The sequence below is a fragment of the Schistocerca piceifrons genome, unplaced genomic scaffold (genome assembly GCF_021461385.2).
Source record: "Schistocerca piceifrons isolate TAMUIC-IGC-003096 unplaced genomic scaffold, iqSchPice1.1 HiC_scaffold_2028, whole genome shotgun sequence".
Lineage (NCBI taxonomy): Eukaryota > Metazoa > Arthropoda > Insecta > Orthoptera > Acrididae > Schistocerca > Schistocerca piceifrons.
The window spans coordinates 1,248,598-1,262,732 of record NW_025727932.1 but is presented as its reverse complement, the minus strand read 5'-3'; positions in this window follow the sequence as shown (position 1 = coordinate 1,262,732).

Below are 14,135 nucleotides of genomic sequence, written 5' to 3'. Positions count from 1 at the left end.
GGTTTACTGTATCCCTTGGACCTTCTTATTGACCATGAAACACAGAAAGTGCATCGGACATAAATAGAAAAGGCACAATGCTGACTTAAGTACAAGAAGACTGACTCTTCCTTCTGTCTATGTTGTGAACCATTCCTGTGACACTAGTTATAGATTCCGATGCTTCACTTCAGGTTTACTGTATCCCTCTGACGTTGTTATTGACGATGAAATACAGAAATTGTATCGGAATTAAATAGAAAAGGCACAATGCCGACTTAAGTACAAGAAGACTGACTCTTCCTACTGTCTATGTTTTGAAACATTCCTGTGACACTAGTTAAAGATTCCGATGCTTCGATTCAGGTTTACTGTATTCCTTGGACCTTCTAATTGACCATGAAACACCGAAAGTGCATCGGAATTAAATAGAAATGGCACAATGCTGACTTAAGTACAAGAAGACTGACTCTTCCTACTGTCTATGTTTTGAACCATGCCTGTGACACTAGTTATAGATTCCGATGCTTCACTTCAGGTTTACTGTATCCCTCTGACCTTCTTTTTGACGACGAAATACAGAAATTGCATCGGAATTAAATAGAAAAGGCACAATGCCGACTTAAGTACAAGAAGACTGACTCTTCCTACTGTCTATGTTTTGACCCATTCCGGTGACACTAGTTATAGATTCCGATGCTTCACTTCAGGTTTACTGTATCCCTCTGACCTTCTTATTGACGATGAATCACAGATATTGCATCGGAATTACATACAAAAATCACAATGCCGACTTAAGTACAAGGAGACTGACTCTTCTTTTTGTCTATGTTTTGAACCATTCCTGTGACACTAGTTATAGATTCCGATGTTTCACTTCAGGTTTACTGAATCCCTTGGACCTTCTTATTGACGATGAAACACAGAAATTGCATCGGAATTAAATAGAAAAGGCACAATGCCGACTAATGTACAAGAAGACTGACTCTTCCTACTGTCTATGTTTTGAACCATTCCTGTGACACTCGTTATAGATTCCGATGCTTCGCTTCAGGTTTGCAGTATCCCTTGGACGTTCGTATTGACGATGAAACACAGAAATTGCATCGGAATTAAATAGAAAAGTCACAATGCCGACTTAAGTACAAGAAGACTGACTCTTCTTACTGACTATGTTTTGAACCACTCCTGTGACGTTAGTTACAGATTCTGATGCTTCCCTTCAGGTTTACTGTATCCCTTGGACCTTCTTTTTGACGATGAAGCACAGAAATTGCATGGGAATTAAATAGAAAAGGCACAATGCCGACTTAAGTACAAGAAGACTGGCTCTTCCTACTGTCTATGTTTTGAACCATTCCTGTGACACTAGTTATAGATTCCGATGCTTCACCTCAGGTTCACTGTGTCCCTCTGACCTTCTTATTGACGATGAAACACAGAAATCGCATCGGAATTAAATGGAAAAGGCACAATGCCGTCTTAAGTACAAGCAGACTGACTCTTCTTAGTGTCTATGCTTTGAACCATTCCTGTGACGCTAGTTACAGATTCCGATGCTTCACTTCAGGTTTACTGTATCCGTTGGACCTTCTTATTGACGTTGAAACACAGAAATTGCATCGGAATTAAATACAAAAGGCACAATGCCGACTTAAGTACAAGTAGACTGACTCTTCCTACTGGCTAAGTTTTGAACCATTCCTGTGACACTAGTTAGAGATTCCGATGCCTCACTTCAGGTTTACTGTATCCCTCTGACATCTTTTTGACGATGAAACACAGAAATTGCATCGGAATTAAATAGAAAAGGCACAATGCCGACTTAAGTATAAGAGGACTGACTCTTCTTACAGTCTATGCTTTGAACCATTCCTGTGACACTAGTTATAGATTCCGATGCTTCACTTTAGATTTACTGTATCCCTTGGAACTTCTTATTGCCGATGAAACACGGAAATTGCATCGGAGTAAAATACAAAAGCACAATGCCGACTTAAGTCCATGAAGGCTGACTCTTCTTACTGACTGTTTTGAACCATTCCTGTGACACTAGTTATAGATTCCGATGCTTCACTTCAGGTTTACTGTATCCCTCTGACCTTCTTATTGACGATGAGTCACAGAAATTGCATCAGAATTAAATACAAAAGGCACAATGCCGACTTAAGTACAAGAAGACTGACTCTTCTTTTTGTCTATGTTTTGAACCCTTCCTGTGACACTAGTTATAGATTCCGATGCTTCACTTCAGGTTTAGTGTATCCCTTGGACCTTCTTATTGACGATGAAACACAGAAATTGCATCGGAATTAAATACAAAAGGCACAATGCCGACATAAGTACAAGAAGACTGATTCTTCTTACTGACTATGTTTGAACCATTCCTGTGACACTAGTTATAGTTTCCAATGCTTCACTTCAGGTTTACTGTATCCCTCTGACGTTCTTATTGACGATGAAACACAGAAATTGCACCGGAATTAAATAGAAAAGGCACAATGCCGACTTAAGTACATGTAGACTGACTCTTCCTACTGTCTATGTTTTGAAACATTCCTGTGACACTAGTTATAGATTCCGATGTTTCATTTCATGATTACTGTATCCCTTGGACCTTCTTATTGACCATGAAACACAGAAATTGCATCGGAATTAAATACAAAAGGCACAATGCCGACTTATGTACATAAAGACTGACTCTTCTTACTGACTGTTTTGAACCATTCCTGTGACACTAGTTATAGATTCCGATGCTTCACTTCAGGTTTACTGTATCCCTCTGGCGTTCTTATTGACGATGAAACACAGAAATTGCACCGGAATCAAATAGAAAAGGCACAATGCCGACTTCAGTACATGTAGACTGACTCTTCCTACTGTCTATGTTTTGAAACATTCCTGTGACACTAGTTATAGATTCCGATGTTTCATTTCATGTTTACTGTATCCCTTGGACCTTCTTATTGACCATGAAACACAGAAAGTGCATCGGACATAAATAGAAAAGGCACAATGCTGACTTAAGTACAAGAAGACTGACTCTTCCTTCTGTCTATGTTGTGAACCATTCCTGTGACACTAGTTATAGATTCCGATGCTTCACCTCAGGTACACTGTGTCCCTCTGACCTTCTTATTGACGATGAAACACAGAAATTGCATCGGAATTAAATACAAAAGGCACAATGCCGACATAAGTACAAGAAGACTGATTCTTCTTACTGACTATGTTTGAACCATTCCTGTGACACTAGTTATAGTTTCCAATGCTTCGCTTCAGGTTTACTGTATCCCTCTTACGTTCTTATTGACGATGAAACACAGAAATTGCACCGGAATTAAATAGAAAAGGCACAATGCCGACTTAAGTACAAGAGGACTGACTCTTCCTACTGTCTATGTTTTGAACCCTCCCTGTGACACTAGTTATAGATTCCGATGCTTCACTTCAGGTTTAGTGTATCCCTTGGACCTTCTTATTGACGAAGAAACACAGAAATTGCATCGGAATTAAATACAAAAGGCACAATGCCGACATAAGAACAAGAAGACTGACTCTTCTTACTGACTATGTTTGAACCATTCCTGTGACACTAGTTATAGATTCCAATGCTTCACTTCAGGTTTACTGTATCCCTCTGACGTTCGTATTGACGATGAAACACAGAAATTGCATCGGAATTAAATACAAAAGGCACAATGGCGACTTAAGTACATGTAGACTGACTCTTCCTACTGTCTATGTTTTGAAACATTCCTGTGACACTAGTTATAGATTCCGATGCTTCATTTCAGGTTTACTGTATCCCTTGGACCTTCTTATTGACCATGAAACACAGAAAGTGCATCGGACATAAATAGAAAAGGCACAATGCTGACTTAAGTACAAGAAGACTGACTCTTCCTTCTGTCTATGTTGTGAACCATTCCTGTGACACTAGTTATAGATTCCGATGCTTCACTTCAGGTTTACTGTATCCCTCTGACGTTGTTATTGACGATGAAATACAGAAATTGTATCGGAATTAAATAGAAAAGGCACAATGCCGACTTAAGTACAAGAAGACTGACTCTTCCTACTGTCTATGTTTTGAAACATTCCTGTGACACTAGTTAAAGATTCCGATGCTTCGATTCAGGTTTACTGTATTCCTTGGACCTTCTAATTGACCATGAAACACCGAAAGTGCATCGGAATTAAATAAAAATGGCACAATGCTGACTTAAGTACAAGAAGACTGACTCTTCCTACTGTCTATGTTTTGAACCATGCCTGTGACACTAGTTATAGATTCCGATGCTTCACTTCAGGTTTACTGTATCCCTCTGACCTTCTTTTTGACGACGAAATACAGAAATTGCATCGGAATTAAATAGAAAAGGCACAATGCCGACTTAAGTACAAGAAGACTGACTCTTCCTACTGTCTATGTTTTGACCCATTCCGGTGACACTAGTTATAGATTCCGATGCTTCACTTCAGGTTTACTGTATCCCTCTGACCTTCTTATTGACGATGAATCACAGATATTGCATCGGAATTACATACAAAAATCACAATGCCGACTTAAGTACAAGGAGACTGACTCTTCTTTTTGTCTATGTTTTGAACCATTCCTGTGACACTAGTTATAGATTCCGATGTTTCACTTCAGGTTTACTGAATCCCTTGGACCTTCTTATTGACGATGAAACACAGAAATTGCATCGGAATTAAATAGAAAAGGCACAATGCCGACTAATGTACAAGAAGACTGACTCTTCCTACTGTCTATGTTTTGAACCATTCCTGTGACACTCGTTATAGATTCCGATGCTTCGCTTCAGGTTTGCAGTATCCCTTGGACGTTCGTATTGACGATGAAACACAGAAATTGCATCGGAATTAAATAGAAAAGTCACAATGCCGACTTAAGTACAAGAAGACTGACTCTTCTTACTGACTATGTTTTGAACCACTCCTGTGACGTTAGTTACAGATTCTGATGCTTCCCTTCAGGTTTACTGTATCCCTTGGACCTTCTTATTGACGATGAAACACAGATATTGCATTGGAATTAAATACAAAAGGCAGAATGCCGACTTAAGTACAAGAAGACTGACTCTTCCTACTGTCTATGTTTTGAACCATTCCTGTGACATTAGTTATAGATTCCGATGCTTCACTTCATGTTTACTGTATCCCTCTGACCTTCTTTTTGACGATGAAACACAGAAATTGCATGGGAATTAAATAGAAAAGGCACAATGCCGACTTAAGTACAAGAAGACTGGCTCTTCCTACTGTCTATGTTTTGAACCATTCCTGTGACACTAGTTATAGATTCCGATGCTTCACCTCAGGTTCACTGTGTCCCTCTGACCTTCTTATTGACGATGAAACACAGAAATCGCATAGGAATTAAATGGAAAAGGCACAATGCCGTCTTAAGTACAAGCAGACTGACTCTTCTTAGTGTCTATGCTTTGAACCATTCCTGTGACGCTAGTTACAGATTCCGATGCTTCACTTCAGGTTTACTGTATCCGTTGGACCTTCTTATTGACGTTGAAACACAGAAATTGCATCGGAATTAAATACAAAAGGCACAATGCCGACTTAAGTACAAGTAGACTGACTCTTCTTACTGACTAAGTTTTGAACCATTCCTGTGACACTAGTTAGAGATTCCGATGCCTCACTTCAGGTTTACTGTATCCCTCTGACCTTCTTTTTGACGATGAAACACAGAAATTGCATCGGAATTAAATAGAAAAGGCACAATGCCGACTTAAGTATAAGAGGACTGACTCTTCTTACAGTCTATGCTTTGAACCATTCCTGTGACACTAGTTATAGATTCCGATGCTTCACTTTAGATTTACTGTATCCCTTGGAACTTCTTATTGCCGATGAAACACGGAAATTGCATCGGAATAAAATACAAAAGCACAATGCCGACTTAAGTCCATGAAGGCTGACTCTTCTTACTGACTGTTTTGAACCATTCCTGTGACACTAGTTATAGATTCCGATGCTTCACTTCAGGTTTACTGTATCCCTCTGACCTTCTTATTGACGATGAGTCACAGAAATTGCATCAGAATTAAATACAAAAGGCACAATGCCGACTTAAGTACAAGAAGACTGACTCTTCTTTTTGTCTATGTTTTGAACCCTTCCTGTGACACTAGTTATAGATTCCGATGCTTCACTTGAGGTTTAGTGTATCCCTTGGACCTTCTTATTGACGATGAAACACAGAAATTGCATCGGAATTAAATACAAAAGGCACAATGCCGACATAAGTACAAGAAGACTGATTCTTCTTACTGACTATGTTTGAACCATTCCTGTGACACTAGTTATAGTTTCCAATGCTTCACTTCAGGTTTACTGTATCCCTCTGACGTTCTTATTGACGATGAAACACAGAAATTGCACCGGAATTAAATAGAAAAGGCACAATGCCGACTTAAGTACATGTAGACTGACTCTTCCTACTGTCTATGTTTTGAAACATTCCTGTGACACTAGTTATAGATTCCGATGTTTCATTTCATGTTTACTGTATCCCTTGGACCTTCTTATTGACCATGAAACACAGAAAGTGCATCGGACATAAATAGAAAAGGCACAATGCTGACTTAAGTACAAGAAGACTGACTCTTCCTTCTGTCTATGTTGTGAACCATTCCTGTGACACTAGTTATAGATTCCGATGCTTCACCTCAGGTTCACTGTGTCCCTCTGACCTTCTTATTGACGATGAAACACAGAAATCGCATCGGAATTAAATAGAAAAGGCACAATGCCGTCTTAAGTACAAGCAGACTGACTCTTCTTAGTGTCTATGCTTTGAACCATTCCTGTGACGCTAGTTACAGATTCCGATGCTTCACTTCAGGTTTACTGTATCCGTTGGACCTTCTTATTGACGATGAAACACAGAAAAGGCATCGGACTTAAATACAAAAGGCACAACGCCAACTTAAGTACATGTAGAATGACTCATCCTACTGTCTATGTTTCAAACATTCCTGTGACACTAGTTAGAGATTCCGATTTTTCATTTCAGGTTCACTGTATCCCTTGGATCTTCTTATTGACGATGAAGCACAGAAATTGCATCGGAATTAAATACAAAGGGCACAATGCCGAACTAAGTACATAAAGACTGACTCTTCTTACTGACTGTTTTGAACCATTCCTGTGACACTAGTTATAGATTCCGATGCTTCACTTCAGGTTTACTGTATCCCTCTGACCTTCTTATTGACGATGAATCACAGAAATTGCATCGGAATTAAATAGAAAAGGCTCAATGCCGACTTAAGTACAAGAAGACTGACTCTTCTTTTTGTCTAAGTTTTGAACCATTCCTGTGACACTAGTTATAGATTCCGATGCTTCACTTCAGGTTTACTGTATCCCTTGGACCTTCTTATTGGCGACGAAATACAGAAATTGCATCGGAATTAAATAGAAAAGGCACAAAGGCGACTTAAGCACAAGAAGACTGACTCATCCTACTGTCTATGTTTTGAACCATTCCTGTGACTCTAGTTATAGATTCCGATGCTTCGATTCAGGTTTACTGTATCGCTTGGACCATCTTATTGACCATGAAACTCAGAAAGTGCATCGGAAATAAATAAAATATGCACAATGCTGACTTAAGTACAAGAAGACTGACTCTTCCTACTGTCTATGCTTTGAACCATTCCTGTGACTCTAGTTATAGATTCCGATGCATCACTTCAGGTTTACTGTATCCCTCATACCTTCTTTTTGACGATGAAACAAAGAAATTGCATCGTAATTAAATACAAAAGGCACAATGCCGACTTAAGTACAAGAGGACTGACTCTTCCTACTGTCTATGTTTTGAACGATTCCTGTGACATTAGTTAAAGATTCCGATGCTTCGATCCATGTTTACTGTATTCCTTGGACCTTCTTATTGACCATGAAACACCGAAAGTGCATCGGAATTAAAAAGAAATGGCACAATGCTGACTTAAGTACAAGAAGACTGACTCTTCCTACTGTCTATGTTTTGAACCATGCCTGTGACACTAGTTATAGATTCCGATGCTTCACTTCAGGTTTACTGTATCCCTCTGACCTTCTTTTTGACGACGAAATACAGATATTGCATCGGAATTAAATAGAAAATGCACAATGCCGACTTAAGTACAAGAAGACTGACTCTTCCTACTCTCTATGTTTTGAACCATTCCTGTGACACTCGTTATAGATTCCGATGCTTCGCTTCAGGTTTACAGTATCCCTTGGACGTTCGTATTGACGATGAAACACAGAAATTGCATCGGAATTAAATAGAAAAGACACAATGCCGACTTAAGTACAAGAAGACTGACTCTTATTACTGACTATGTTTTGGACCACTCCTGTGACGTTAGTTACAGATTCTGATGCTTCACTTCAGGTTTACTGTATCACTTGGACCTTCTTATTGACGATGATACACAGATATTGCATTGGAATTAAATAGAAAAGGCAGAATGCCGACTTAAGTACAAGAAGATTGACTCTTCCTACTGTCTATGTTTTGAACCATTCCTGTGACATTGGTTATAGATTACGATGCTTCACTTCATGTTTACTGTATCCCTCTGACCTTCTTTTTGACGATGAAACACAGAAATTGCATGGGAATTAAATAGAAAAGGCACAATGCCGACTTAAGTACAAGAAGACTGGCTCTTCCTACTGTCTATGTTTTGAACCATTCCTGTGACACTAGTTATAGATTCCGATGCTTCACCTCAGGTTCACGGTGTCCCTCTGACCTTCTTATTGACGATGAAACACAGAAATCGCATCGGAATTAAATAGAAAAGGCACAATGCCGTCTTAAGTACAAGTAGCCTGACTCTTCTTAGTGTCTATGCTTTAAACCATTCCTGTGACGCTAGTTACAGATTCCGATGCTTCACTTCAGGTTTACTGTATCCGTTGGACCTTCTTATTGACGATGAAACACAGAAATTACATCGGAATTAAATACAAAAGGCACAATGCCGACTTAAGTACAAGTAGACTGACTCTTCTTACTGACTAAGTTTTGAACCATTCCTGTGACACTAGTTAGAGATTCCGATGCCTCACTTCAGGTTTACTGTATCCCTCTGACGTTCGTATTGACGATGAAACACAGAAATAGCATCGGAATTAAGTAGAAAAGGCACAATGCCGACTTAAGTATAAGAGGACTGACTCTTCTTACACTCTATGCTTTGAACCATTCCTGTGACACTAGTTATAGATTCCGATGCTTCACTTTAGATTTACTGTATCCCTTGGAACTTCTTATTGACGATGAAACACGGAAATTGCATCGGAATTAAATACAAAAGCACAATGCCGACTTAAGTCCAAGAAGGCTGACTCTTCTTACTGACTGTTTTGAACCATTCCTGTGACACTAGTTAAAGATTCCGATGCTTCACTTCAGGTTTACTGTATCCCTCTGACGTTCGTATTGACGATGAAACACAGAAATTGCATCGGAATTAAATACAAAAGGCACAATGCCGACTTAAGTACAAGTAGACTGACTCTTCTTACTGACTAAGTTTTGAAACATTCCTGTGACACTAGTTATAGATTCCGATGCTTCATTTCAGGTTTACTGTATCCCTTGGACCTTCTTATTGACCATGAAACACAGAAAGTGCATCGGACATAAATAGAAAAGGCACAATGCTGACTTAAGTACAAGAAGACTGACTCTTCCTTCTGTCTATGTTGTGAACCATTCCTGTGACACTTGTTATAGATTCCGATGCTTCACTTCAGGTTTACTGTATCCCTCTGACCTTCTTATTGACGATGAAACACAGAAAAGGCATCGGACTTAAATACAAAAGGCACAACGCCAACTTAAGAACATGTAGAATGACTCATCCTACTGTGTATGTTATCAAACATTCCTGTGACACTAGTTAGAGATTCCGATGCTTCATTTCAGGTTCACTGTATCCCTTGGACCTTCTTATTGACGATGAAACACAGAAATTGCATCGGAATTAAATACAAAAGGCACAATGCCGACTTAAGTACATAAAGACTGACTCTTCTTACTGACTGTTTTGAACCATTCCTGTGACACTAGTTATAGATTCCGATGCTTCACTTCAGGTTTACTGTATCCCTCTGACCTTCTTATTGACGATGAATCACAGAAATTGCATCGGAATTAAATACAAAAGGCACAATGCCGACTTAAGTACAAGAAGACTGACTCTTCTTTTTGTCTAAGTTTTGAACCATTCCTGTGACACTAGTTATAGATTCCGATGCTTCACTTCAGGTTTACTGTATCCCTTGGACCTTCTTATTGACGATGAAACACAGAAATTGCATTGGAATTAAATAGAAAAGACACAATGCCGACTTAAGTACAAGAAGACTGACTCTTCCTACTGTCTATGCTTTGAACCATTCCTGTGACACTAGTTGTAGATTCCGATGCTTCACTTCTGGTTTACTGTATCCCTCTGACCTTCTTTTTGACGATGAAACACAGAAATTGAATCGGAATTAAATACAAAAAGCACAATGCCGACTTAAGTACAAGAAGACTGACTCTTCCTACTGTCTATGTTTTGAACGATTCTTGTGACATTAGTTATAGATTCCGATGCTTCACTTCAGGTTTACTGTACCCTTTGGACCTTCTTATTGGCGACGAAAAACAGAAATTGCATCGGAATTAAATACAAAAGGCACAATGCCGACTTAAGTTCAAGAAGACTGACTCTTCCTAGTGTCTATGATTTGAACCATTCCTGTGACACTAGTTATAGATTCCGGTGCTTCACCTCAGGTTCACTGTATCCCTCTGACCTTCGTATTGACGATGAAACACAGAAATCGTATCGGAATTAAATAGATAAGGCACAATGCCGTCTTAAGTACATGCAAACTGACTCTTCTTAGTGTCTATGCTTTGAACCATTCCTGTGACGCTAGTTACAGATTCCGATGCTTCACTTCAGGTTTACTGTATCCCTCTGACCTTCTTTTTGACGATGAAACACAGAAATTGCATCGGAATTAAATACTAAAAGCACAATGCCGACTTAAGTACAAGAAGACTGACTCTTCCTACTGTCTATGCTTTGAACGATTCCTGTGACATTAGTTATAGATTCCGATGCTTCACTTCAGGTTTACTGTATCCTTTGGACCTTCTTATTGACGATGAAACACAAAAATTGCATCGGAATTAAATACAAAAGGAACAATGCCGACTTAGGTACAAGAAGACTGACTCTTGTTACTGACTATGTTTTGAACCATTCCTGTGACACTAGTATGAGATTCCGATGATTCCCTTCAGATTTACTGTATCCCTCTGACCTACTTATTGAGGATGAAACACAGAAATTGCATCGGAATTAAATACAAAAGGCGCAATGCCGACTTAAGTACAAGAAGTCTGACTCTTCTTACTGTTTATGTTTTGAACCATTCCTGTGACACTAGTTATAGATTCCGATGCTTCATTTCAGGTTTACTGTATCCCTTGGATCTTCTTATTGAAGATGAAACACAGATAGTGCATCGGAGTTAAATACAATAGGCACAATACCGACTTAAGTACAATGAGACTGACTCTTCCTACTGTCTATGTTTTGAACCATTCCTGTAAAACAAGTTATAGATTCCGATGCTTCACTTCAGGTGTATTGTATCCCTCTGACCTTCTTATTGACGATGAATCTCAGAAATTGCATCGGAATTAAATACAAAAGGCACAATTCCGACTTAAGTACAAGAAGTCTGACTCTTCTTACTGTCTATGTTTTGAACCATTCCTGTGACACTAGTTATAGATTCCGATGCTTCACTTCAGGTTTACTGTATCCCCTGAACCTTCTTATTGACGATGAAACACAGAAATTGCATCGGAATTAAACACAAAAGGCACAAAGGCGACTTAAGTACAAGAAGACTGACTCATCCTACTGTCTATGTTTTGAACCATTCCTGTGACTCTAGTTATAGATTCCGATGCTTCATTTCAGGCTTACTGTATCCCTTGGACCTTCTTATTGACCATGAAACACAGAAAGTGCATCGGAATTGAATAGAATAGGCACAACGCTGACTTAAGTACAAGAAGACTGACTCTTCCTACTGTCTATGTTTTGAACCATTCCTGTGACACTACTTATAGATTCCGATGCTTCACTTCAGGTTTACTGTATCCCTATGTCCTTCTTTTTGACGATGAAACACAGAAATTGCATCGTAATTAAATACAAGAGGCCCAATGCCGACTTAAGTACAAGAGGACTGACTCTTCCTACTGTCTATGCTTTGAACGATTCCTGTGACATTAGATATAGATTCCGATGCTTCACTTCAGGTTTACTGTATCCTTTGGACCTTCTTATTGGCGATGAAATACAGAAATTGCATCGGAATTAAATAGAAAAGGCACAATGCCGACTTAAGTACAAGAAGGCTGACTTTTCCTACTGTCTATGTTTTGAACCATTCCTGTGACACTAGTTATAGATTCCGATGCTTCACCTCAGGTTCCCTGTATCCCTCTGACCTTCTTATTGACGATGAAACACAGAAATCGCATCGGAATTAAATAGAAATGGCACAATGCTGACTTAAGTACAAGAAGACTGACTCTTCCTACTGTCTATGTTTTGAACCATTCCTGTTACACTGGTTATAGATTCCGATGCTTCACTTCAGGTTTACTGTATCCCTCTGACCTTCTTTTTCACGACGAAATACAGAAATTGCATCGGAATTAAATAGAAAAGGCACAATGCCGACTTAAATACAAGAAGACTGACTCTTCTTACTGTCTATGTTTTGAACCATTCCGGTGACACTAGTTATAGATTCCGATGCTTCACATCAGGTTTACTGTATCCCTCTGACCTTCTTATTGACGATGAATCACAGATATTGCATCGGAATTACATACAAAAATCACAATGCCGACTTAAGTACAAGAAGACTGACTCTTCTTTTTGTCTATGCTTTGAACCATTCCTGTGACACTAGTTATAGATTCCGATGCTTCACTTCAGGTTTACTGATTCCCTTGGACCTTCTTATTGACGATGAAACACAGATATTGCATCGGAATTAAATAGAAAAGGCACAATGCCGACATATGTAGAGGAAGACTGACTCTTCCTACTGTCTATGTTTTGAACCATTCCTGTGACACTCGTTATAGATTCCGATGGTTCGTTTCAGGTTTACTGTATCCCTTGGACGATCGTATTGACGATGAAACACAGAAATTGCATCGGAATTAAATAGAAAAGACACAATGCCGACTTTAGTACAAGAAGACTGACTCTTCCTACTGTCTATGTTTTGAACCATTCCTGTGACACTACTTATAGATTCCGAAGCTTCACCTCAGGTTCACGGTATCCCTCTGACCTTCTTATTGACGATGAAACACAGAAATCTCATCGGAATTAAATAGAAAAGGCACAATGCCGTCTTAAGTACAAGCAGGCTGACTCTTCTTAGTGTCTATGCTTTGAACCATTCCTGTGACGATAGTTACAGATTCCGATGCTTCACTTAAGGTTTACTGTATCCGTTGGCCCTTCTTATTGACGATGAAACACAGAAATTGCATCGGAATTAAATACAAAAGGCACAATGCCGACTTAAGTACAAGCAGACTGACTCTTCTTACTGACTAAGTTTTGAACCATTCCTGTGACACTAGTTAGAGATTCCGATGCCTCACTTCAGGTTTACTGTATCCCTCTGACCTTCTTTTTGACGATGAAACACAGAAATTGCATCGGATTTAAATTGAAAAGGCACAATGCCGTCTTAAGTACAAGCAGACTGACTCTTCTTAGTGTCTATGCTTTGAACCATTCCTGTGACGCTAGTTACAGATTCCGATGCTTCACTTTAGATTTACTGTATCCCTTGGATATTCTTATTGACGATGAAACACAGAAATTGCATCGGAATTAAATTGAAAAGACACAATGCCGACTTTAGTACAAGAAGACTGACTCTTCCTACTGTGTATGTTTTGAAGCATTCCTGTGACACTAGTTATAGATTCCGAAGCTTCACCTCAGGTTCACTGTATCCCTCTGACCTTCTTATTGACGATGAAACACAGAAATCTC